This window comes from Phascolarctos cinereus, unplaced genomic scaffold (genome assembly GCF_003287225.1).
Source record: "Phascolarctos cinereus isolate Bilbo 61053 unplaced genomic scaffold, phaCin_HiC Scaffold_4;HRSCAF=312, whole genome shotgun sequence".
In the NCBI taxonomy this organism is placed as follows: domain Eukaryota; kingdom Metazoa; phylum Chordata; class Mammalia; order Diprotodontia; family Phascolarctidae; genus Phascolarctos; species Phascolarctos cinereus.
In genome coordinates this window covers 565,723,339-565,750,601 of record NW_027555847.1, presented here as the reverse complement: position 1 = coordinate 565,750,601, position 27,263 = coordinate 565,723,339, and positions in this window count along the sequence as shown.

The window sequence follows — 27,263 nt, the reverse complement described above, 5'->3', positions numbered from 1 at the left end:
AAACAATATTCAATGACTACAGTAATCTATTATTTGATAAACCCAAAGACCCAAGATTCTGGGATAAGAACTCACTACTTTACAAACACTGCTGGGAAAACTGGAAAAGACTATGGCAGAAACTGGGTGTAGACCCAAATCTCACACCATCTACCAAAATAAAGTCAAAATGGCTTCATGATTTAGATATAAAGGCTGATACTATATGCAAACTGGCAGAGCAATGAATAGTTTACCTATCAGATTTATGGAGAACAGAAGAATTCATGACCAAACAGGAGGTAGAGAACATTATGAAAAGCAAAATGGATAACTTTGATTACATTAAATTGGAAAGCTTTTTCACAAACAAAGCCAATGCAACCAAGAATAGAAAGAAAGTAGAAAATTGGGAAAGAATTTTTACAACCAGTCTCTCTGATAAAGGCCTCATTTCTAAAATATACAGAGAATTAAGTCAAATTTGTAAGAATACAAGTCATTCCCCAATTGATAAATGGTCAAAGGATATGAACAGGCAGTTCTCAGATGAAGAAATTAAAGCCATCTATAGTCATAGGAAAAATGCTCTAAATTACTATTGATTACAGAAATGCAAATCAGAATGACTCTGAGGTACCACATCACACCTATCAGATTGGCCAACATGATAAAACAGGAAAATTATAAATGTTGGAGAAGATGTGGGAAAATTAGAACACTAATGCATTGTTGGAGGAGTTGTGAAATGATCCAACCATTTTGGAGAGCAATACCCTTTGATCCAAGCAACAGGGCTTCTAGGGCCATATCCAAAAAAGATCATACGAAGTTAAAAGGACCTGCATGCACACAATATTTATAGCAGCTCTTTCAGTGGTGGCAAAGAATTGGAAATTGAGGGAATGCCCATCAATCAGAGAATGGCTGAAGAAGTTGTGGTATATGAATGTAATAGAATGCTATTGTGCTATAAGAAATGATGAGCAGGAAGACTTCAGAAAAACCTGGAAAGATTTGTATGAACTGATACCGAGTGAAGTGAGCAGAACTAGTAGAATGTTGTACACAGTAACAGCCATTTGTGTGATGACTAATAATGATAGACATAGCCCTTCTCAGCAATGTAAAGATCTAAGACATCTCCAAAGGTCTCATGATGGAAAAAATGCTAACCATATCCAAATAAAGAACTGTGGAGTTTGAATGCAGATGGAAGCATACTATTTGCTATTTTGTTTCTTCTGTTGTGTTTTGTTTCCTCTTTCTGATGGTTCCTCCTATTGGTTCTAATCCTTCCTTACAACATCACTAATGTAAAAATATATTTAATAAGAATGTATATGCCAACTTGGGGAGAGAGCAAGGGACAGAGAGGGAGAAAAATTTAAAACTAAAAATCTTATTGAAGTGATTGTTGATAATTCAAAATAAATTAATAAAAAAAAAAGCATGATCCATGCAATGCTGATGAAATGTGAAAAGGGGTTATGAGTGGAAAAAGGTTAAGAAATCCTGTTCTAGATTACCTATATTCCTTATGTGGTCTTATGTATTCTTTCTTCAAGTTCATTGACTTTGGTTAATGTGGAAATAGATATTTTTCATATCATTTAATTCCATTTTTATTCTGCCAGATTTTCATCCAAATCAGTATTTTTGTGTTCTAAATATTACTGATGATCTAATGGTTAGGTTCTAATACTTTCTGGACTATGGCTTAGTCAGGTAAGGTCTTTTAGGCAACAAAGTACCCTAGTGGAAAGAGTGCTGAGATTTTAGTTCAAATCCTGTAATGACATAACTAGCTATGAAATTCTGGTTAAGTCACTTAATCTCTCTCAGCCTCATCATCTGTAAAATTGGGATAATAATAACATTGATATCACAGGGTTGTCCTGAGAATGAAATAATGTAATGCTTGTAAAACCCTTCCCACAGTGCCTGACACATAGTAAGGACTTAACGAATGCTTGTTTCTTTCCTTTCTTCTCTGTAAAACTAGAATAATTATAACTTGGTCAATCCTCTAATTTAAATTTGCAGATATAGTTCTTCATCCAAGTGGACAAAATAGATGGCACTTAAAATGGAGAACAATCAGATTTCATTGGCAGATTGATTACACAGTGACAATCCATTGGTGGAATGCTGTGATTTTTCCTGAGGTTGAATGGTAGAGGCAGGAAGCGCTTTTAAACTAGTATCATTTATGAAGAGCTGCCTCTTGTCTATGGCATTGTCCCAGTTCTCTTGGAAATGGCTCAGGGACTGAAAAATTGTCAACGTGTTGCTTAATTACCTGCACCTGTCTACACAAGAACATCTTATGTGGTAATTATGGATCTGGTGCAAGCCATCAGACATGGGGCTTTATTGTTCCTCCATTTCCCCTCATCTCCCAATTAATTCCCAAGACTGCCTTTTGGCTTGTGATCACCCCTAATCAAAGCAAAATAAATTGACTTAAATCAAAAAGAGTAGAAATGGTGGGAAAGATAATCCCCCCTAACTTTTGGCAAACATAGACCTAGATTTGGAGCAACACACATGAAAATGAAAAGAATGAGTGGTACTACTTAAATGGATTAACTTGAAGGTATAACCCTTAAAGGAATTTACAGATTCTAAAAAAACTTACTTTTTTCTTTTATTCTAAGTGTTCATTCAACTGGAGGTAAGTGGGAGTGAGGAAAAAAATCAAGGAATGACTATCTGAAAGGTCATTCAAATGGTACATTTTACAATGCAACTAAAGCCATGTTTTAATTCATGTTAGAGTAGGTACCTTGAACTCTCCTGGGGTGTTTTGCAAAGGAGAGGAAAGGATGGATCCAAGTAGGTGTTGAAGCCTCTGCTTCATAGCTTGCTTACACTGCTCCATCTGCCCCCATAGAGACATCCTGTCTCCCACTGTGTGCAGCTGAGTCTCAAGCACTCCTGGTTGCATCATGATGGAGGCAAAAGACATTTCCTCTGGTTGTTAATGGAACTCATATCCTGAAACACTCAAAGCAGTCTTCACAATACTCTTTCTTCCTCTCTGCCCCTACATTTTCTGGGCTCTTTGGATAAGGAATAGATTTATTTCCCTCTTCTCCACTGCTGAGTGTCTGGGTTCCAGGAACTTTCAGGTCTAATGATATACAAATTTTATGGATTTTGATTTTTGGGATGAAGGTTCTTTAAAAATCTTATTTGTCAGATGTAAATGTCAGATGAGGTATAATCATTCTTATCACCAGAAAAGGATTATCACAGATCCAGAGAAAGATGCAGACTGATGAATCTGGATACTTAAAAACACATTTGAAAGGGGATAGCATCTGCAAATTAGTTGGTGAAATGGATTTGGAACATCTCCTTTGATCAGGAAGTAGGTGGACCATTAAATATCGGATGCAGGATTCTGGCTCCCTCATAACCACATTTTGGGATTTAGCTATCCTTTTATACCAGAAAGCACTACTAGAAAAAAGAAGGTGACTGAAAGGACATGGCACAGTACAAGCTATGATTTGGCAACTCTTTAGTTGCTACAGTTCTACTTTTGTAATATGAAAATGTGTAAATATTATGTTACAATACCATAAAATAATGTGAAAAACGATTTACTATTTATTCACTTTACTGCCTATGAGGCAGGTCAATTAACCTTCCTGAGCCTCAATTTCCTCATCAATAAAAAGATGACTTTTTTGTGGTCCTCCTAATTGTAGATCCAAGACCTTCTGTTTCTATTTAAGAAATCAGTCTAGTTTTAATCAAATTCAAGAAATGTTTATCAAACACCTATGCTTAAGATATTGTGCTTAGTACCAGGAAAGAAATATAGATGGGGAACGAAATACAGGGTCTCTGCCCTCAAAGGGTTCATCATTTAGGGCAAAGGTAAGAGGAAAAGTCCAGCTTGATAAAGGGAATTTTTAAAGGGAAAAATGAAGAATTCAGTTTTGGATGTTTAAGTTGGAGATGTTAGTTAAATACCCAGGTTGACATGTTTGACATGCAGATGAAGAGGCATGTCTAGAAAAGAAGGGAGAGGTCAAGACCATAGATACAGATTTTTGGGTTCCTTGGCTTGGAGTTGATAATTGGAGTGTATTCAAGAGAGAAGAGATAGCAGAAAGATTAAAGGCAATAGGCAAGGAAAAAAACCTTGGGGATCTCCTACATTTATACAGTAGGAGCAGCAGGAACAGCAGAAATCATAGAAAGAGATGAAGAAGGAGTAATCATAAAAAGAGATCCATGTGAACTCAGTGTCATGAAGCTTAAAGAGGGGAAACTATTAAGAAAGAAGGGCTGGTCCCCAGTGTTAAAAGTCTCAGAGGACTATAAGAGGATGAGGACTGAGAAAGGGTCTTCAAATTTATCAATAAAAAGCCATAGAGTGACCAATCTACTTTGTATCTGCTGCTCTTCCTGGTTTCAACTCCAAGGAACAAGATGTTCCTCACAGGTTAAGCTCATCACCTTTCATGTCATTACCATGCTGCTAACTCAAGCCTAGACTAATAACACCACTTGCAGCCACTTTTCTCCTCTGATTGGAGGGCTGGCGCATGGAGTACCAAATTCTTGATTTCACTCCTCACTGCAGCTGCTGCTGTGGTTGCTTTCAACTCCACAGAATAAAATACCTCCTAGTGACCCTTTCTCAGCTCACTTTTCTGCCCCCTTTTATGTATTGTCCTCCCCCCCCACCATTAGATTGTAAGTTCCTTGAAGGCAGAGACTATCTTTCTTTCTATTAGTTGCATCCCCAGAACTTAGCTCAGTACCTCATATATATAGTAGATGCTTAATATATGTTTATTGGATGTATTATTAGACCTCTGAAGGAACAAATTCAGTTCAATTTATAGTGGCACAAGTCAGATTGCGAATAGATGAGGAAGTGAAGGCATCAAGTATGGGATAATCATTCTATAAGTTGGGTGGTTAAGGGAAAGAGACACATTGAGATTCTGATGGGGTAGCTAAGAGTGGAGAGAAGGTATGCAGGGAGAGGTGGTGGAGGGGAGAAGGGAGAGAAGAGCAGAAAGATCAAAGAAGGTAGAGGATGGGAGGAGAGAAGAGGGAGGAGACATCTCAGGTAGAAAGGGTAAGATTATATTTTCTCCTCTTAGTAGCTTGTGAGTTCTTGGGGAACAGGGATTCTACACATACAAATACTCATAATGGCTAGAACATTTGAGAAGTTCAGTAAATTTTTTTTAAAATTATGATGATGAAGAATCATAGAATTTTTAAGTACAAGGGGCTACCACCTGCAACTTCCTCTTTTAAGTGATAAGTGGCTGAAAACTATTATGATATAATATAGGCCACACAGTTAATGACAGTTAGGACTTGAACCTAGATGTTCTAACTTTTAATCCAGCGTCCCTTTGAATAGATGATGACGATAATGATGAGGGTAATGGTGGTGGTGGTGATGATGATAATGATGATCATAATTTTTTATAAAGGGAATACAATAAAACTTAATTTTTTATAAAGGGAATACAATAAAACTAAACATTACTATGCTACAAGTATATAATAATCATATATGTATATACCATATTATTGCCACTAGAATGGCAAAAACTGACATCATGTAATTCAGAGAGAACAAGATTGTAAGTAAAGGAAATTACTATTGGTTCTATTAGTAACAACTCTGCTACTAAATTAGCTGCATATATTTGTTCAAGCTATGTATTTTGGATCACTTTCCTAATTGGTTTCTTTTTTTTTAGAGTGAGACGATCTTTTTCCTCCCTGCCACCCCCACAAAAGATCCTATTTTAATGCCTATGATTCAATATTAAAGGGAAATGTGATTAGGAATCTTTAGCTTTTCTGGAAATATGTGGAAATAAAATTTCTTATATTACTTTATGATGATTATTTTTATTCCAGTATTTCAGGCTGTGTTATATTATTTTTTATCATAGGTAACCTTCTGGATGTCTTTCAAATATTAATGTTTAACTAATCCCATCATTCACAGGGCTGTAATGATATGGCAGCCAGTTTGTTACATGCCATCTTCTTTTAAAGTAGCGAGAGAAATGAATGCATTACTGAGCTTATGGATGTTAGTCATGACCCGCCCAACATTTCATTATCTTTAAAAGATATGGTTTCAAATCACCATATGGAGAAAGGGAGAATTTTGACTATTTAAAAGGAACATTTCTAAAGAAATATTACATTACAAATGCAAACAGATTGAGAAAGCAGAGGTTCCTCAGTATGTATGGGTAATATTAGATTACATCTCAGCATTCAGGGTAATAAGATTCAAGTTTCTTGGAAGAAAATGAAAGATTATACACCATTTTATTTGTTTATTATTTTTTAAAAATATTGATGATTTATATGCCACTTTCAAGTATGGAAGAATGGAAACAATTTCAAAACATGGAAAACTGTGGGATAGTGAAAACTTGACAGGAAAACAGTCTAAAGGCAGACTTTTACTCTACAGAATAAAATCTACAAGTTTGCATCCAGAAATTGAGAAGAAATTAATATTTACCTTGTCTGTGTTGGACTGGTTGTAGTGCAGTGATAACCCTTTCTTTTAAAATTTTTATTTCAGTCATGGATTGTGTCAGGAGATTATTGGCTAGAGGCTGGATGACACCTTTCTTGTTTCATTTATTTATTTATTTTTCTTTTGTTTTTGTAAAAGGGAGATTGTTCAGTACTAGATGACATCTGGGATTTCTTCTAATTCTGAAATACTGTGATTATGTAAAGACTATTGAGAGTACTATTAGATCAGAAGACTATAACTCATTGACACATGAGTGGATGTGTCCCTAAGAATGTCAAGTTAACATTTCAGGTAGAGGTCTTGTAAAACTAGAAAATTCAAAAGCAATCTAGCCACAATAGAGGTAAATGAATGCCATTTTTCAACCTCAAAGTATTCTAGCTTACAAGCATTAAACAGAAATAGTAGTTTTACAATAAAAAAAAATTTGGATTCTGGGAATGATAGTTAAGTGGTTAAGGGAAGGAATAGATTCCTCAATGGTACAGAAGGAAAACCTTAGAATTATTCATCAATAAAATATGTCCAGCTTTAACCTGAAAAAGAGAGTGATGAAAGGGGAAAAAAACTGCCTATGTATATCTAATAGAGTTTAACAACAATGAAGTATTAGATAGGCTGAGATATCCATAGAAGAGTCCAAAGGAGGAGCAAGCAATGAAATCTGTCACTTAAGACATTTGTACAGAAATGCACAAAGTATTGTTAGTATACTTAACATGAAATTGGCGAACTAGATATACTAAAGTAATGAGACAATTCTGAGTTACAGGGATCACTAACACTTATTGAGAAGTGGAATATGACTTTGAATGAGTATGTATAATTCAAAAGAATCCAAATAAATAACTAGAACTAGAAGAGCAAATCATGGAAAAAATCATGTAGGTACAGATTAACAAAAGCAGAAAGAGAAGTGAAGTTATATTGATTTAGGGAAAAAAAAAGATGTGTTTGGTAACCAGACCACACACTTGGCAAAGAGGTATATTATAGTAGTGATAGGAAACTTCAGTTATCTCAATGTTTGCAGGAATTCTCTCTCTCTTTGCCAAGATGTGCAAATTAATAATAAAGTCTTTCAAAAATGGATAAGGTTGTTAAAAGAACTGTTATTTAGCACCTGATTTTCACCAATGAGAAGGAGCTGGTTGCTCAAGTACAAACAGTGTTAGCCTTGGGGGGAAGACAGGAATTGAAAGCAGGCAAATTAAGAGTAAGATGGCCAAATACATTGTATTTCTGAATAATAGTTGCCCAAAGATTCCAAGAAAAGATAGAATCTCATGGGTTTACTTTTTATAGGAATCCTTCTATTAAGAAGGTTAGACTCTAAGAAAAAAATCCTGAAGCCACAAAAAGAAATCATTCTGATAAAGAGCAAATTGAATTCAATTCAACAAGCATTTATTAAACACCTTTTTTGTTGTGGGAACTATGTGCCATACACTTAAAAAAATAATCAGAAGAGGTGAGGTAAAGGGGAGTTGCCTACTAAGCAGAACAATCTTGTTGTATAAGAAAAGTATCAACCAATTTATCATTTAAAAAGATATATACAGAAGAATGAAGCAAAAACAGGTAACAACAAATGACCATAAAATCATTTGATCATAGTTTCATGAATGCTCAAACTTGGCATGAACTGAGCCTGGTGAGAAATTACAAAGATAGCAAATGGAATTTTGTTTATTTCTTGGAAGAGAGAGAGGGGTATCAATATAGGTAGAACGCCATTTGTGATTAGGAAGAATGATGATAATGGGTAACATAGAAAGAGAAGAACTAAGCAACTCTTATTTTGCTGCTGTTTTTATTTCTATCTAAGGAGAAAATTTATTAAAACAGAAAGGATTGGATAGAAAAGGCTAATGGGAGATAAATAAGGAGATCATAAAAGAGTGCTGAGTCATCCTTGATAAGCACAAATCCTCCAGATCAGAATAACCATACCCTGCAGTACTGAAAGAGGCAGATTTAGGCTCAATGAAAAGGAAAGACTTTCTACCTATCATTGTTGTTCTTTAATCATTTTCAGTTATGTCCTACTTTTCATGACCCTTTTGGGAGTTTTCTTGGCAATGATACTGGAGTGGTTTGTCATTTCCATCTCTGTATCATTTTACCAGTGATGAAACAGATGAAAACAGGGTTAAATGACTTTCCCAGGGTCACAGAGTAAGTGTCTGAGGCTGGGTTTGAACTCAGATTTTCTTTATTCCAATCCCAGGGCTCTATTTACTGCACCACCTAGAGCCAAGGTGACATGGTAGACAGAGCTCTACCTATTTAACATCTCTACAAATGGAACAGAAAATCTCTGGAACTGTTGGGTTCTCTTTCTCTGGAGGTTAACAAGCAAAGACTGGATAGCCATCTGCCAAAGATTGTGCTAAGGTCATTCTTGTTCAGTTACAGATTAGGCTTGACTGCCTTAAGATTCCTTCTTGCTCTGATATTCTGTGAGTCTAGAAAATCAAGAAAGACATTTTTTTCTTCCCCTAAGGAAAAAGAAAATTACATGTGAATGTAGAATATTCTCATTTTAAATATATTGTCAATTTTATTTTACCTTATTAACATATACATTGTTACCTTATCTTCAATACATTATTTACATTGACAATTATCACCTAAACAAAGAATGTATACTCTCTCAAATATTAATATTATTAAGGTGGGAAAACAAAGTGAGGAGACAGTTTGTAAATAATTATGTTATGCTTCTTGTGTCCTGTTAGAAGAGATTCAGAGAAAATGCCCCACTCTCACCCCCTTTCCTGGTTTGTTGTAGCTTAGCTGATATTGTTGAGAGATTTGGACAGCTATTGATTGAAGTATGAATGCAAGAATGAGAAAGTATGAATAGTAGGAATCATTAGTTGTACCTGTAGAGTATACAAGTATTTATGGAAAGGAAGAGTCTCTAGGAGCAGAAACCTAGACTCACTATGCCTGAGTGGCTCTGAGTGAAGCTCCTTGGGGCTGATTCTATGTTGAATGTATAGAAAGTGGATCCTAGGCCTATCAGTGTAAGAGAGTTAGAGGACCTGGTTCTAGTGCCAATATCTGGGGAAGTAATTCTAAAAGCTACCATATTATGTCTCTGAGTTAATATTTCTGAACTTAATAGAAGAGAACATTCAGGGACAAATGAGTAAATCCAAAGCCAGCAAAAGTGTTTGCTGTCTGATTATGAAAGTATCTGGTTTTGTGACAGTTCTAGCTAAAACTCTAGCAAGCAAAGCACTGCCTGGATGAAAATCGTTATCAACATTGGCTCATTCATTTTTATTAGACATTGTGGTAAATGTGAGGCATTTAAATATTATGAATTTCATTTAGAGTACATAGGACTATTGGGTATATTAAACATAAGTAACTGTTATAGCTGAGAACTGAGTATTCACTGATGAAAATAATTGTCATAACAAATCATATTTATATTATGCTTTATGGGAACAAAGGGCTTTACATATTTAGTGTCATTTGTTCCTCAAAACAACCCTGTTTTGTAGAGGAAGTATTGTCCCCATTTTGCTGATGAGGAAATACTCTGAGAACCTCTGATTTCCCTTTGGTCAGAGTATGTGAATTGGAGAATTAGAAATAGAACGAACATTCTTACATTAGAAAGCTATCATACAAAACCACTTCGTATATATCAGTAAATAATACGATGCCAACAATATGCCTTAGCAAATATCCTCATTCAAGGCAAAACAAACAAACAAAAAAACAAACAAACAAAAAACAATGCTAGAAGTGCTTTATCTAATGTTAGCATTACAGACCTGGGGGATACCTGAGAATGCAATATCCTTGTAACCCATATCCCAGAACCCCAGTCTCTGGCCATACATAAATTTAGTTCAATCTGGCTGGTGGCAGCCCCTCTTTCTATTAAAATTTTTCAACTCATTTTGCCCCTTATCCCGAAATCCATCTGTTGTTGGGGGGTAAAAGGGTCTCAGCTCCCAACTAAGCACCCAAGGCATCAAATACAAAACAATATCATTTATTTCACTTCACTAAAAACTCCAAAATAAATGATGTACTCACTGGAAACATTATATCCATTTCTTTTCCCTCTGTAGTAAGTTCAATCTTCCCTCTTATAGTCTGCCTTTCAATAAAGAGATTAGGTTTGCTAAAAGAGTTACTCCCTTTCTCATATAATATATATGATCTGACTAATGTGTGGCATTTGTAGAGGGCAAAGTCCAGATATTTACTCCTTCATCCATTGGTTCGTTCTTTGTTGTTCCTCTAACTCTGGGGCCATGGAGATCTTGCCAAGAACCTATGTGTGGCCAAAGAATTCTCAACACCTTTCTAGATATTTGGGTTTCCAAACTGTCCTGGAAATTGACAATACTGGAAGAATCACTCCTCTAACCAGCTGGCAGGGAATATGACCTCATCCTTTCTCGATGTCACAAAACTGATTGGCTTTGCTATTGTCTTTTAATACTATTAATGATTCCTGAGAATAAATTGTGTGCATATATAGCTCCCTCACTCCCACACCAAAGAACTAGTATGGTCTTAGTTCTAGTATACTTCTTTCTCATGTGCTTAACTTTTTCAAGATCTCTCCCCAAGGTCGGTTGTCTGACTGATACCTTTTTATGGACTCATCACAAAAGAGTATTCTTCCATTCCATAGTAACCTGAAACAATCAATTCATGCTCCATCTCTGTGGTTCAAATTGAACCTCAATGAAGTATTAATAGGTCAGCAAGGATCTTAGGACCAAGAAATTTCTTCAGTCATCTGGCAGAGGTGTCAATGAGTGTATCCACAGACTCCACAGGGACATAAAATCAAAGTTTCATGCACTGGTTTATTATTTGAAGTTAATCAAGTTGATTAGATTCCCAGATCAATTGTTTGCACATTCATTTTATATATGATGGGAATGGGGCTCAGGAATTATAATGACTTATCTAAGGTTATACACTGACTCATTGGCAGAGCTTGGATTGGAAAACCATATGTCCTTATGGTCATCCAATAATTTTTCAAGGTCTATAGCCTGTAAAACTTAAATCTATTTAGAGATCATTTATTTTAGCCCCATCATTTACCAGATGGGGCCCAAAAAGTGAAATGACTTGTCTAAGATTATGTAGCTAGTAAGTTAAAGTATAAGACTTTAACTAAAGATTTTCAGGCTCTCAGTCCAGTGTTCTTTCCCTTATAACAAGATTTCTGCCCTCTGCTATCTTGCTGTGATTCTCGGAATTGTGTCTGTTCATGTCTATTGATTCTTCTTATTTTTTTTTTCTTCTTCAACTCACTGAGTATGATTCCAACAATAGACTGTGCTCCTTGAGTGAAGGACAACCTTACTAAGGACAGAGCAGTTTATCACCACTATGTGGGCCATTAGGTGATGAATTCTTTGGCAATTATAACCCTTCAATTTAATTCTATTAAGCACCTGCTACCTACCAGTCACTGTGCTAAGTGCTGAGGATACAAAAAGAGGCAAAAAAGAGTCCCTGACCTGAAGGAGCTTACAATTTAATGGTCAAAAATAAATACAGAATGAACCCTAGATCTCTGTGAACTCCTCCTGTGTCTGTAGTGATGGTGGCAGAATGGGGTCTTACAAAATCAGAGCTTTAAATGCTGAAAATAACATGTTTTTTTTAGACTTTTTACAATAATTGGACAAAGACAAATGAATTGAGATATTTTTAGAAGTGTCACATCTATCTGGCTCTCACGCTGACAGCTTTCAACTGAAAACAGAAAAGAAGCTTACAAATCTATGGAGGCCTTAAAGAATTTGGTCTTGTATTATGCATATCTAATGATCTTTGCTAGCAATGTCACCTTGCCATTGAATAGTTACACAGACTGGAGAAAAGTAGCATCATGAAACACATTGTATAATGAATCATTTCCCCTTGTAAATAGAATAATGTCTTCTCTGTGCATAGTACATATCTTTAATTCTGCCATGGAATGATTGCTCTCTCTTGTCCTTCAGTATTACTGCAGTGTGATCAAAAAGCTTATGCTAGTCATTTTAATATAATTAATAAATCCAATCTAGAAACAAACCCAGACCATTCAATAAGTATAAGCATCATCAATGGATGCAGTGCAATTACGATACAGTAGAAAGATCATCAGATAGGGAATGAGGGGAGCTCTAGGACCAGAGCTTTTTCTGACACTTATTAGCTCTATGTGACTATGAGCAAGTCATTTAACATCTCTATTCTCTTTCCTCATTGCTAAAATGGAGTTAATGATATCTGTAGTACCTACATCAGAGAGCTGTTTGGAAGATCAAATGAGATAATGTATGCAAAATGATTTGCAAATTTTTAAGTACAATATAAATGACACCTATTATTTCAGAAAGATAGCCTGGAGAGGAGGTTCAGGGAGTATGGATGATAACAGTAGATTTTTGGGGGCCTTACAAGATGAATCATGAGTCACTCTCACCCTAAGATACAGCACCATGATTGTTAGCAATAGTTGCTGCTTTAAAAAGGACAAATCAAAACAAAGTCACTTAGTTATATTCATTCAATTAAATATTAATGTTGAAATTAATATTAATAAATTCAATTATGCATGAAAACAAATGCAGGGCTAGAACCTTTAAAGTGCGGTTAATCTTTAAGGCAACTGTTAGTGAAAATTTAAATTATTTAGAATTATGTACAATTGTGCTATGTTTTCAAATGCTCTTAACTAAAACTTTGATTAAAAAAAGGAATGTTGCAAATGAATACTGAATTCTTTTTTAAATAGCATTTTCTACTCTGCTAGTTAAGAAAAAAAAATAATGCCCTCAATGTCAAGTTTATGAAAAAAATGTTCACCATGTTTTTGGCAATCTTTTGGGGCACACCTGTTCCAATACTCTGCGGAAGGCAGTGAGAATGTCCTGAGAATATTTTCAGATGAGAGGAGTGATGATAAATCAGTGCTCGAACATTTTCCATCTTCACTGAAATTTCCTGTCACATCACTACTGATCTGGCCTCACCTTCCTTCTTTTAAAATCTTTATGTTTAGTTAACCAGTTCAACTTTCCACTATCCTCTAACTCTTAAATGCCTTGCCCAAAGTCCTATGTCCCTCATCTCTATGTCCCTGAATTATTCCCACAAATTGTTTTCTCTATTCCTGCTCTTGTACTTCTTAGCCAAGATGTGGAAACTCATACAACCATGCTGCTTGGCCTCACTGCAAATTTGTGTTATTGAATCACAACTAGGCCCTCATTACTACACACTGATCCTTTTCTTCTCTACCACCTTCACAACTGTGATTGTTCCAAACCTTCTCTTCTCACGTACCTATGTGAGAACTATCTAAACTATCTTATTTCCTCTCACACTTAGCAGAGAACCTCACTTCATTCTTCACTGAAAAACTGAAGACTGTTTTTTTTGCTTTTTGGTGAGTCAATTGGGGTTAAATGACTTGCTCAGGGTAACACAACTAGTAAATGTCAAATGTCTGAGGCTGATGTTGAACTCAGTTCCTCCTGACTCCAAGGCTGGAGCTCTATCTACTGTGCCACCTAGCTGCCCCTGAAGACATCTCTTCTAAACTCTTTTTCTTACCTTACCTTAGCAGCAGCATCTTTTATCCTCTTCTCCTTTCATGTGTTCTCACAAGAAGTGATCCTCCTCTTTGCCTATGCCACTCACTTTATTTGTGCCCTATATCCTCTTCCTCTACATTCTCATTCACCACATCTCTTTCTTAGCCTTCGACTTCTCCTGTCTTTTTGGTCCTATAGTTACTGTTTACAATCATTTTTAGATTTCCCATCCTTAAAACAAACAAACAAAAACAAAAACAAAAACCAAACAAAACTCTCTTTGACTTTACTGTTCCTACAACTATTTCTTATTTACTTTTAAAAACCAAATTCATATAAAAAACCTTTGTATTGTATATGTGTTTCCTTACATTCCCCTCACTTATTTATCAGTCCTTCTTAGTGTTGCTTTCTTCCCCAGTCCCTGATAAAGACTGTTTTCTAAAAGGTCATTAATGACTCTTAATTTTCTAAATTCAATAGCCATGTCTCAGTTTTCATTTTTATTGACCTCTCTGCAGTATTGATATTGTTGATCATTCTCTACTCTTCAACATTTTCTCTCCCCTTTCTTTTGCTTCCTTCCTTTGTTCCTTTTTCTCTTCCTCCTAACTTTCTTCCCTCTCTCCCTTTCTCTTTCCTTGATCCTTCTAGAACTCTTTTGATGTTCATCATCCATAAGCCATTTATTTTGCAAGAGTATGCTCTGCTCTATCATTTTATTTCTCTTAATATTCTATTTTATCATGCAGAATCTGCTATCATTTCAATGAAATTTCCTTTCAAGTTTACATAGCCAGGATTCATATATCTTCAGAGCTCCAGTCATACATCTCCAACTTCCTACTAGACATTTCATACTGTATATGTCTAGGCATCTCGAACTCAGCATTTCAAAACAGAAATTGTTATATTTTAACCCAAATCCTTCACCCTCTGAAGTTTCCTATTTTTATGGGAGTACTAACATTTTTTCATTACCCTGATTCTCAACTTAGAAGCCATCTTTGACTCTTAATTATAAATTTCCTTGTTTCCAATGAGTAGCCAAATTTTGTAAATCCTAGATGTTCAACATCTCCCATATATATCTCCTATTCTCAATCTACCTGGTCATGACTTGAGTTTAAAGTTTCCTCTTCTCTAGCCTGGATTATTATTTTAGTCTTCTAACTGGTCTCCTTGAGTCATGTTTTTCCAGCCTTTAACTGATACTTCATACAGTTTCCAAATCATTATTTCTAAAGCAATGGGTCTGATCATAGTATGACCTTGATCAATAAACTTTAGTAGTTTCTACTTTCATGTGAAATATAAATGTTCTGCTTTATGTTAAAGTCTTTACTAAGCAATTTGGCCTCAACCTACTTTTCTAGTCTTATTATATATCACTTCCCCTCCATGCACTATATGATTCAGCCTAAATTTATTGCTATTCTTCATATGTCATCTCTCTCCATGACTGTCCGCAGAGTCTATTCTTCATATCTGCCTGCCTCTTAGAATCTAGAGTTTACTTCAAAGTTGCAGATGCCACCATCTATGAAAAGTTTTTCCTGAACCTCCTAGCCATGGCTGAACCCCCATTCCCTTGATACACATGCATATACATCTATGTGTACACACACACACACACACACACACACAGACACACACACACAGACACACACACATCTGTATATATTCTCTGTCACACCAGCTAACATCTTCACATCTCCCTTTCAATAGAATGTCAGCTCCTCCAGGGCAGGGACTATTTCATTTTTATCTTTGTAACCATAGTGCCTATCACAGTGCCTTATATGTAATAGACTCTTAATAAATGCTTGTTGATTTACTGATTTTACCAAGGGAAGAAAAGTCATATTTTTATGCTTTAGAATTTACATATACTAAAGGCAGAAGAGTCTTTTAGCTCTTTATATAAATATATAATAGAACTCTCCCACTGTGAGAAAGAGAGAGGACAGAGAGAGAGAGAGAGAGAGAGAGAGAGAGAGAGAGAGAGAGAGAGAGAGAGAGAGAGAGAGAGAGAGAGAGAGAGAGAGAGAAGAGAGGAAGGAAGGAAGGAAGGAAGGAAGGAAGGAAGGAAGGAAGGAAGGAAGGAAGGAAGGAAGGAAGGAAGGAAGGAAGCCCCTCAAGGAGCTTATATTCCAATGAAGGAAGACAGCACATTAAAGTAAGGTAGAAGGAAAGGGGTAGAGTTGGTCTATTGTGAAGATGGCCAAAATGTGACTGGGGGCTTGGTTTCTAATAAGATATGCCAAAAGGAACACCTATGAAATACGAGGAAATCAGAATCTAAGTTTCTAGTAGTGTAGAAATGGTCAGAGAATGAAATATAACAAGGAGTCTGTAGAACTAATCTGTGATCTTGTTTAAGGTAAAGAAAAATGAAAGGAAAGAGGAAATTATATAATGCATTTTCTCCTCAAACAAACTCAATCTCTGTGAATGCTGAGAAGTCACACCATTAAATATATACAGAATAAAATGCCCCTCAGGAAAACAAAAATCCATGGGCATTGCAATGTATAAGTGTAGGCATTAGGGGTATATAATGATAAGGATTTTATTGATTTCATGTCTATCTCCCTCTCTCAATTTCACTTAAGAGAAATATTTGACCTTTTAGCATGATTGAAAAATCAGGAGAAAATATAGATACAGTATAACACTTTATCACAGCTGTTGACAGTTAAGACCCTCCAAGTCTTTGCATTTAATGTTTCAATTGTAATTTGGAGGACTGACCTGTCCCCAGAAATGGGTTTCTTTTAGTTAGAGCCAACCTAGCTCATTTGCCCAGAATATAGACATGTTCTTCTATGGTGAGCCAAGGGAATGAATTACTGATGGATGATCTGACCTGCTTAGAACGGTGGTAATCATTTGCTTCTTAAACTACCTCCCAATGCTTTGGCAAACACAAAAACTTTGCTGGTGCCAAATCTGTAATTACTTTACTAAACAGTGATGACATGTGTGCCTGTTTTGCAAGATCTCATTCTGATGCCTCTGTTGTTGGCTAAAAACCACTCAGTATTTGAGATAATAACCTCATTCCTGCATCTGTCTCTCTGCAGGATGGGATTTGGGGGAGGGTTCTTTGAAAGCAAAAAAAGTATAATTTAAAAAGGAGGGTTTTTTTGTTGTTTTGTTTGGAATAGTTTCTGCTTCCTTAATAGCAATTTTTTTTAAAGTACCTGTATCTTGTAGTCATTTCAGAGAATATAGAGAATGATCTGTAAGTTAAATTTAATTGGATACTTGGGTGACTGGGAGTATTATCATTCTTGTGACCAAATGGTATGCTGATATGAGAACACATGGTGATGTCAGAGCCAAATTCTCTCTATTGCTTTCCATCTCTTCTTGCATAGTAGTAAGTTAGGTGTATTTCTAGGTCCATTGGGGTATCATTTAGAAAAGCGCTAATGCACAGTATTGGGTTAATGGGGCACTGATATGCTGTCTCCAAAGAATGAATATGCCTCTCTAAATGGAGAAGTTATGATCCAGGCAGTAGGAATAAAGAAGTCAACTGAGAGGAATCTTAAATGAATGACTCTTTTGTCATTAAGAGGCAGAAGGCCAGAAATACATAAATAATATACAGTTCTCATTTTTTGAAAATGTTGTCTTTCAAAAGATGTTTTATAAGTTGTTTCTGCAAAACAGAACTTGATTAACACTTCTCCATAGAAACAATGTTTTTTTAAGTAACCAGTTTCCCAGAACGATAATAATTCATTTATACTGCACTATAAAGTTTGCACAGTAGTTTACATATATCATCTCTTTCGAGCATCCTGTGAGGTAGGTGTTCTTATTATTCTGATTTTATTTATAAAGAAATTGAGGCCCATGGAAGTTAAATGACTTTCCTACGCTCACAACACTAGCAAATGCCAGAAGCAGGATTTGAACATGTCTTCTGGATGGCAAGTTTAGCTCTGTATACCCAATTCTAAGTTGCCTCTAAGAAGCCTATCTATTTCATTATGTAATGCAATAGCACTGAGTCCTAGGTCTGGAACCCAGGCAACCACTATTTTCTGAGTCTTAAGCCCAATAGAGCCCTTATGACATGGGTCAGATGAGGAGTGAATCTAGATAGCTTTCATAAAGAATGAAAATAAGGGATGAACAGGAGAGAAGGATGTGTGTTAGGGTAGAGATGAGCATTAGCAAGTTTCTGTGATGTCAACAAAAATGGCCAAGTAGTTTTCAAGTCAGAGGAGCATGATATTTTAAAGTTGAGTCTTCTAATGTTTGAATGAGTCTTTTGTAGTATTATTTACTAAGGTCAACATTATTATAAGTCGCTATATACAATTGGACACCTGAGTTGGAGACACGAGTGTCGGGAAGAAGCAAAGAAAACTTGAGAGTGTAATAGCAAAAAGGATAACGTTCTATCTACTTTACATTTTCTTTTGTCCATAGAGAAAAATAGGATATGTGGCATCTTTGTCTTATACATACTTCAAGCAGTAATATTACCCATGTAGAAAAAGGGCCTAATAAAAAGTTGCTTTAATCACTAAGACCATCCCAGATCATAGTCCTCAATGTGAAGGTTTTTAGACCATCTCACTTTCTCTCATCTTTTGAATGTCTTCAATAGCAATGATTTCCTGATCAATTACTGTATAACAGACAAGTAAAAAAGTCAGTCAACATGTATTTATTAAGTGTTTAATATGTGCCAAGTCTTGAGGTTGTAAAGAAAAAGTAAAGAAAAAAGAAAACTATGGGTTCTGCTTTCAAGAAGCTTACACTTGAATGGAGAAGGCAACACATGAACAGCTATGTACAATAGATCACACACACACACACACATACACACATCACACACTGTGGATATATAAAGTGGAAGGGGCAGAGAGGTGGTGCAGTAGATAGAGAGCTAGGTCTGGAGTCAGAGATACCTGAGTCTAAATCCAGCTTGAGACATTTACTAGCTCTGTGACCCTGAGCAAGTTATATAACCCTATTTAACTCAGTTTCATTATCTGTAGAATGAACTGGAGAAGGATATGGCAAACTACTCCAGTGCCTTTTCCAAGAAGACCTCAAATTGGGTCAGGAAGAGTCAGACATAAGAGAAACAAATGTCAACAACAATATAAGGTACAAAATGTTGTTGTTTGTCTTTCATTCTTGAAGAGGACCACGACATCAGGGATGAGATGGCATGATACACAAATGAATTAGATGTAAGTGAAGGAGGGCTGTGCAAAATTGCCAGCCTCGTTTTCTCCTCCAGAGGCATCTGGGTACAGAGATCAGGATGACTGGAGGTAGCTCTATAGTGGAAAATAATCTTAGAGGGAAGGCACTAGCGGAGGGAGACTGAGAAAGACCTTCTGCAGATAACGCAATTTAATCAGAGTTTTAAAGAAACCAAGGAAGCCAGGGGGCAGAGGTGAGGAAAGAGAAGATTCTAGAAATGAACATAGCCAATGGAAAGGAATGGAGTCAGAAGGTGCAGTGCTATGTGAAGAGGAATAGCAAGATTCTGACTAATGTACATTATTGTGCACATGGCAGAGCAGATGCAGGCTAAATTGCTATTTCTCTTCCAGTGGAACTCCCGTGCTTGCTCCTAACCTGAAGTACATTTGCATTAATGGAAGAAAGATTCCAAAGAAGGTAGCCCTAATTAAGAGTTCATTAAAAGTGAATTCTTCCCATAAAATCTCAATAACTTTGTTGACTTCAATGCTGATAATTGTTACCAGCTAGTGATAGGATGAACATTTTTGTCTCATTTTTACACTGATAACATTGCCATTTTTAATGAGGTAAAGTTTCACCTAGGTAGTCCAATTCTTTATAACCATACAGTGTACTGGAAATGGGGTAGATTTGGAGGCAGACAAACTGGCTCTTGTACTACCATGAACAAATCATTTCACTTTTGGGGAGCTTCAGTTCCTTTACCTGCAAAATGAGAGTTTTGCGCTAATTGGCCTCCAAGGCTCCTTCCAGTTCTAAATCTATGGTCCTCTGACTTCATGCCTGCAGAAGCTTTATTGTCACTTTTAAATTGGGGTTTGTAAGCCCTCCAGGGCCAGTTTCATTCTCATATACCATGCCTAAAATTGATGTAGCTACTATCCGGTAAACACTGGTACATGACTATGGCTACGTGTACCAAGTAACAAGGCTTCCTCTAGGAGTGGAAAACAGAGAATTATATAATAGCCCAAACATTAGCCAATCAAGCTGTTTTGTTTTATGGTATAAGTCTGAGATTTCATCAGCATAGGGAATTTACTGTGGAGTAGCCTTAAAAACTTCTGCCAAAGACAAAAGAAATGGCACAGGTGGGATTAGAGGAAGGACAATAACTGAGGCTGAGTACCCATTGGTCAAAGTGCTACTGATACTGAGTACCTGTTGGTCAAAGGAGAGTGCTTACTCATCAGCTTACAAATGAAAAACGTTTCAAAAAAGCTTTTCTTGCAATTTGCTGTGTCTTTTTCTCACTTTCCCAACACAAACACAGATTCTCACACGTAGTGGATATTTAACAAATGTGTGTTGATTTGAATTCTTCAGTGAGGGAAACAAGCATTTATTAAGAATCTATTATGTACCAGGCACTGTTCTATGCACTTTATAAACTTTATCTCATTTGATTCTCATAACAACCCTGCTCAACAAGTACTATTATTATCCCTATTTTACAGTTGAGGAATTGGCAGCAAGGCAGCCAGGGTTAAGTGACTTGCCCAAGGTCACACAGCTAGTATAAGAGGCTATATTTAGAGCTGTCTCTAATTCTAATGCCTCTAATTGAACTCTCTCTCTTAAACAATCACAACAAAAGCAATGCATACAATGGTCAAATCTGCTGAAATATGCAAATTCTAACCATATGAAGTCTTCATATTGGGAAGGGAGAGATGTTTCATAATATGTTAGTCACAAACAAGATTTATCATTTAAATTATTTAGTTTGCCTTCTTTTTCTGTCCTTTGAAATCATAGTATATATTGTTGTTCAGTCAGTCAATAAGCATTACTATTACTACAAGCATCAAACAAATGATTATTATGTACTAGGCACTATGCTAGTATCTGGGAACACAAATATTAGCAAGAAGACCAATACTATCTGCCTTCAACAAGCTTACATTCTAATTGAAAGAAAGCTGACACATAAAATAAAGCTGACAAAAGGAGGTGCAGGAGGTACCCAGAATGGGAACATGATGGAAAAATCCAAAAGAGTGGAGCCAGGAGGGGGCAGAGCCAAGATGGCTGAGTGAAAGCAGTGACTTGCTTGAGCTCTCCCCCAACCCCTCCAAATACTCATAAAAATGGCTCTAAACAAATTGTGAAGCAGCAGAACCCACAAAAAGACAGAGTGAGACAAATTTTCAGCCCAAGACAACCTGTATGGTTGATCAGAAAGGTTTTTCACGCCAGGCTGGGAGAGCAGCACAGCACAGCATGGGTGCGCAGGCCACAGCAAACCTGGAGCAGGCCTCAGAGGACTGAATCATGGGCAGCTGTAGAGGTTTCCAGACTCCTCAATCCACTAATGTCAGAGACAACTTAGAAGATCAGTGGAAGAAGTCTGTTTCTGCAGTGCTGAGAGAGGAAGGCGGGGTCTCAGCTCCATTCCCCAAGAGCGTGGCCCTGGGTGGGGCAGCTGCTTCCAGAGATTCTGGCCTACAGACTGAGGGGGAATCCAGTGGCTGATCAGAGAGGGGTTGTAGGTATCTCTTTGCCAGTTCTGAGGCAGGAATGTCTTTCTTTGCCTGTGCTTGGATCTGGGTCACAGTTCTGGGTGGAGGTGCTGGTGTGAGGAGAAACGCTGGCGTGGTAGAGCTTGTAGTGGCTGTGGAGAGGAACCCCTCTGCACAGTTACAGGACAGAAAGGAGTACTTGTGGTGACAGGCAAGGAAAGGAGTAAATACCTCACCCCTTATCGTACCACCTTGGTAGAACTGAAAATTTACAGGTCCCTACAAGTATCTCTGAAAACAGCTGTACAAACCCCCGAAGCTTGGGGCAGTACATTCTCTGCATTGGAAGCAGACTCTTACCTTAACAAAGAGTTTAAAACTCAAGTAATGGCCAGGATCATGAGCAAGCAGTGCAAAAAGAGTCAGACTATATTATCTTACTTTAGTGAAAAAGAAGATCAAAATATACAACCAGAAGACAACAAAGTCAAAGCTCCTACATCCAAAGCCTACAAGAAAAATATGAATCAATCCCAGGCCTTGGAAGAGCTCAAAAGGGATTTTGAGAAGCAAGTAAGGGAAGTAGAGGAAAAACTGAGAAGAGAAATGAGAGTGATGCAAGAAAATCAATACAAACAAATCAACAGCTTGCTAAAGGAGACCCAAAAAAATACTGAAGAAAATAACACCTTAAAAAATAACTTAACCCAAATGGCAAAAGAGGTCTAAAAAGCCAATGAGGAGAAAAATGCCCTAAGAAGCAAAATTGGTTAAATGGAAAAGGAAGTCCCAAAGATTATTGAAGAAAATACTTCCTTAAAAATTAGAATAGAGCAATTGGAAGCTAGTGACATGAAAGCCATGATCAAAAAAAAAAAAGAGTCTAGACATCATCTTTCAAGAAATTATCAAGGAAAACTGCCCTGATATAGTAGAACCAGAGGCCAAAATAGAAATTGAAAGAATCCACAGATCTCCTCCTGAAAGAGATCCCCAAAGGAAAACTCCTAGGAATATTATAGCCAAATTCCAGAGTTTCTAGGTCAAGGAGAAAATATTACAAGCTGCCAGAAGGAAACAATTCAAGTACTGTGGAAACACAATCAGGATAACACAAGATTTAGCAGCTTCTAATTAAAGGACTGCAGGGCATGGAATATAATATTCCAGAGGGCAAAGGAGGTAGGATTACAACCAAGAATCACCTACCTAGTAAAACTGATAATCCTGCAGGGGAAAAAATGGTTATTCAGTGAAATAGAGGACTTTCAAGCATTCCTGATGAAAAGACCAGAGCTGAATAGAAAATCTAATTTTCAAATACAGGACTCCAGTGGAACATGAAGAGGTAAACAGGAAAGAGAAATCATAAGAGACTTATTAAGATTGAACTGTTCACATTCCTGAGTGGAAAGATGATATTTAAAACTCATGAGACCTTTGTCAGTATTAGGGTAGTTGGAGGAAAAAAATTATATGTATATATATATAGATAGATAAAAGGCACAGGATGAGTTGAAGATGAAGGGGTCATATCTGGAGAATAAAATTAAGGGATGAGAGAGGATGATACTCGGAGAAGAAAGGGAGAGGTAGAATGGGGTAAGTTATCTCACAAAAAAAAACAGAAAAGAAAAGTCTCTTACAGTGGAGGGGAAACGGGGGAAGGTGAGAAGGAATGAGTGAATCTTTTTCTCATAGGGTTTGGCTTAAGGAGGGAATAACATACACATTCAATTGGGTATGGAAATCTGTCTTACCCTTACAAGAAAATAGGGGGAGAAGGGGACAAAAGAGCAGGGGGATGATAGAGAGGAGGGCAGATTGAGAAAGGGCTTAACCAGAAGTAAATACTTCTGAGGAGAGACAAGGTCAAAGGAAAGAATAGAGTAAATGGGAGGGCAGGATGGGATTAAGGGCAAAAGAGTTAGTTTTTCACAACATGTCTACTAAGGAAGTGTTTTTTATAACTGCATATGTACAACCTATATTGAGTTGATTGCCTTTTCAATGAAGGTGGGTGGGAAGAAGAGAGAAAATTTGAAACGTAAAGTTTTAAAAACACGTTTAAAAAATGTTTTCACACGCTACTGGGAAATAAGAAATACAAGAAATGGGGTACAGAAGTCTATCCTGCCCTACAGGAAAATTGAAGGGGAAGGGGATAAGAGAAGGGGGAAGAGATAGAACAGAGGACAGACTAGGGGAAAGGGTATTCAGAATGCATGCCATCTTGGGGTGGGGGGAGGGGTGAGAAATTTGGAACTCAAATTCTTGTGGAAGTGAATGTTGAAAACTAAAAATAAAAAAATTTTATATTAAAAAAAAAAAGAGTGAAGCCAGGTGAGAAAAGAATATTGTTCTGGTTCTGCTTGTCTCAGTCCAAAACAGATCACACATCTTCCCATGATACTCTAAATTCCTCGCAATTATCATTCTTTACTGTGAAGTAATTAGCCATTACATTCATATACCACAGCTGGTTCAGCCATTTTCCAATTGACACGCATGCCAATTTTTGACTGCCTCAAAATTGTTGTTAGGAACATTTTTATATTTAGTGAATCTTTCTTTCCATAATTGTAACATTAGGGATTGAAGCTAGGAAGGGATGTAGGAGCTAGCTGGTCCAAGATTCTTCCTTCCATATTAGAAGCCTTCTCAGGAAATGTGCCTTTCCTTTTTATTGTGTGGAATCATGGCATTTTGGGGCTTAGTAAAGAAGCAAGAGAAGAAGTGATGTGATAATAGGAAGTGATACAGTTCAGGAACAAAGAAGTATAGCTGTAAAGGAGACAATGGTAGGGGCAAGCTTCTCTTTGCCAGGGAATCACTGGGTTAATGAGTTTCATGAGTGACCAGCTGGGTAACCTGAAGAGGTCAGAGTCTCTTCCAGTGACAAGACAGTCAAGATTGAGAACAATACCTAGTGTGGGAGCAGCTGTCTTCTCTTGATTCCACCTCATATCCCAAGTCCCCTAAACCTCTGTTCTATTAATCTTGGTCTGAAGTTGCTCCAGAGTTTTGATTTCTTAATCTAATACCTGGCCCTTCTGGAAATGCAAGTCAAACATCCTATGGGATTTGTGTTGTTTATAAGCAACACATCTCTTGTCTCAAAAAAAGTTCTAGTACTATACATTCCCTAAATTCCAGGATCTGGATTACTCTCATGTGCACTTGAGGATATCTAACGTCCTCTCCAATTATTTACTTACTCTCAGCTCTTGGAAACTATGCTTAGTATACAGTATCTTATTATGATGTATTGTTCACTGTTTTCATTGGTCCTAATTTAAGCTATTGATGCATATGGTGTTGTCTATTCTATAGTGTTGACTCCGTTATCTCAAGGTCAGATGATTAGAGCTCACTGAATCATGGCAAATTGGTAGTATGGAGATTTAAGGATTATTTTGTTTTGGTAAATCCACAAACCTACAAAATCCTTGATAGTGAGTCACACATGTATAAAATAACCATAGAATACTTCCTCAACACTTCTGACTAATGGAGTAGAGCATGAACCTCCCAGGTTAATGTATAGCCTCTCCACACTCCAGTCCTTTCTTTTGGTCACTAGGATGCGAATAGTTTGTGAAGCAAAATGAAAAAGCTGAATTCAATGTGCTTTCCAATAAACCAAGCTTTGTTCTCATCATTCATTGTCCTTCTTAGGATATATGCCCAAAAGTGGGATCACTGTGGGAAGGGGAGGAAGGTTGTATCCTTCTACCTCTATCTAGCATAACTCTTGCTTCTCAAATGAAAACAATAGCATATTGTCCTGAGTCCATGATAGGGCTGAACCTTCAGGTTTTCTTTCTCTTTTCTAGTTTTCCTTCTGTTGTCATGCATGTTAATAGTAAATAATAATAGTACAGGGTTCAGTGAGCCTGTGTTTGATGTGTTTTGGAAAAAAGGTAATGAATTGACCAACTTATAAGGAAGCATAGCTTTAATCAGGTGACTAGCCCTAAAGCAAAGTCATCAAAGCTTCTCACCAGATTATTCCCCCTCCACTGTCCTTTAAAAACAAGCACTGAATGTCCTTTGGCTACAAGGGCACTTCTCCATTAGAAATCCTGCTTTATTATATCTAAGCTGGAGGTAGGGAGACACAGCAGTTCCTCCACTCTGAATGAGGCCATGGAAGAATAAAGACATCTGTAACTACTTTGATGTCATATCATAGCCTCAAAGTTTCAGGGAATCAGGATGAAGCTATATATAGGATCAAGTTGTAAAGATATCTATCTATCTATCTACCTATCTGTCTATCTATCTATCTATCTGTCTGTCTGTCTGTCTATCTATCCATCTTCTATCTCTATGTATCTCTATCCCTATCTAGATCTCTCTATATCTATCTATCTAGATATCTTTATCTCTAGATAAATAGATAGATTCCAGGAACCCTATTTGTGAGGCAGCTTGGCTTAGAAGAAAAAAACACAAGTCTCAGACTTTGAGATGTTGCTTCCAATTAGGACTCTGACAACTATTAGCTATGATTTCATTTCATCTTTAAAATGAGGATAATATTTGTAGTTACTTTAAACCTTTAAACATTCTTAGAATCAACTAAAAATATTATTGTTTTTTCAATGTGACAGGCATGGTCCTAAGCTCTGGGAATAGAAAGGCAAGGAAAAAAAATCTCTATTGCCAAGGAGTTTACATACTAATTGTCATGTCAAGAAACAGGTACATCCAAAATATACCAATCAACCAAATAAAATATTTGTTTAGCATGTACTATATGCCAGGTACTGTGCTAAATGCTGATGATACAGATACAAAGAATGAAACCATTTCTACTCATAATGAATTTCTATTCTGTTACATTTAGAGCAGAAGGAAGGTAGGTAATGCTAGAGGAGAAGGCTCAAGTGATTAGGGAACACAATAAGACCTCTTGTAGAATGTCCAATTTCAACAGCCAGAAGGGGAACCAGAGATATCAAGAGGCAGCCAGTCCCACAAAAAACAGAATTTAGTGAAGTCAGTCTTCCTAGTTTAGAAAATGTCTATGATGGCAAAACCAAATGGAAAGCTGATCAATACTCTGGTAATTCCCACCAAACCACTGAATTGAAGAAACATGCATAGTTTTTGACCTAGATTATACAGTGTTGAATTTATCAGTTGATTTATTAGTTCCCTACTTCCCCAGGCCTATATAGACACTGACACAAGCTCTTCATTTTATAGTACTGTTTCCATAGCCGCTGAAGAAATACTGTAAACTTCAAACCCACCCCCATCTTCACCCCCTCTATATTTTGGCATATTGAGTCATGAGCTGATGTTAATAAAGAGCTTTAGTATTCAGAACAAAGGAGTCACAGAGCTGAGGTAGTCCATGTATACATGTCACGTCTGGCCTGACAGAATTGTTCATTCTCATTTGTGAGAAAAGTTAGTCTCCTGTGTCTGTGA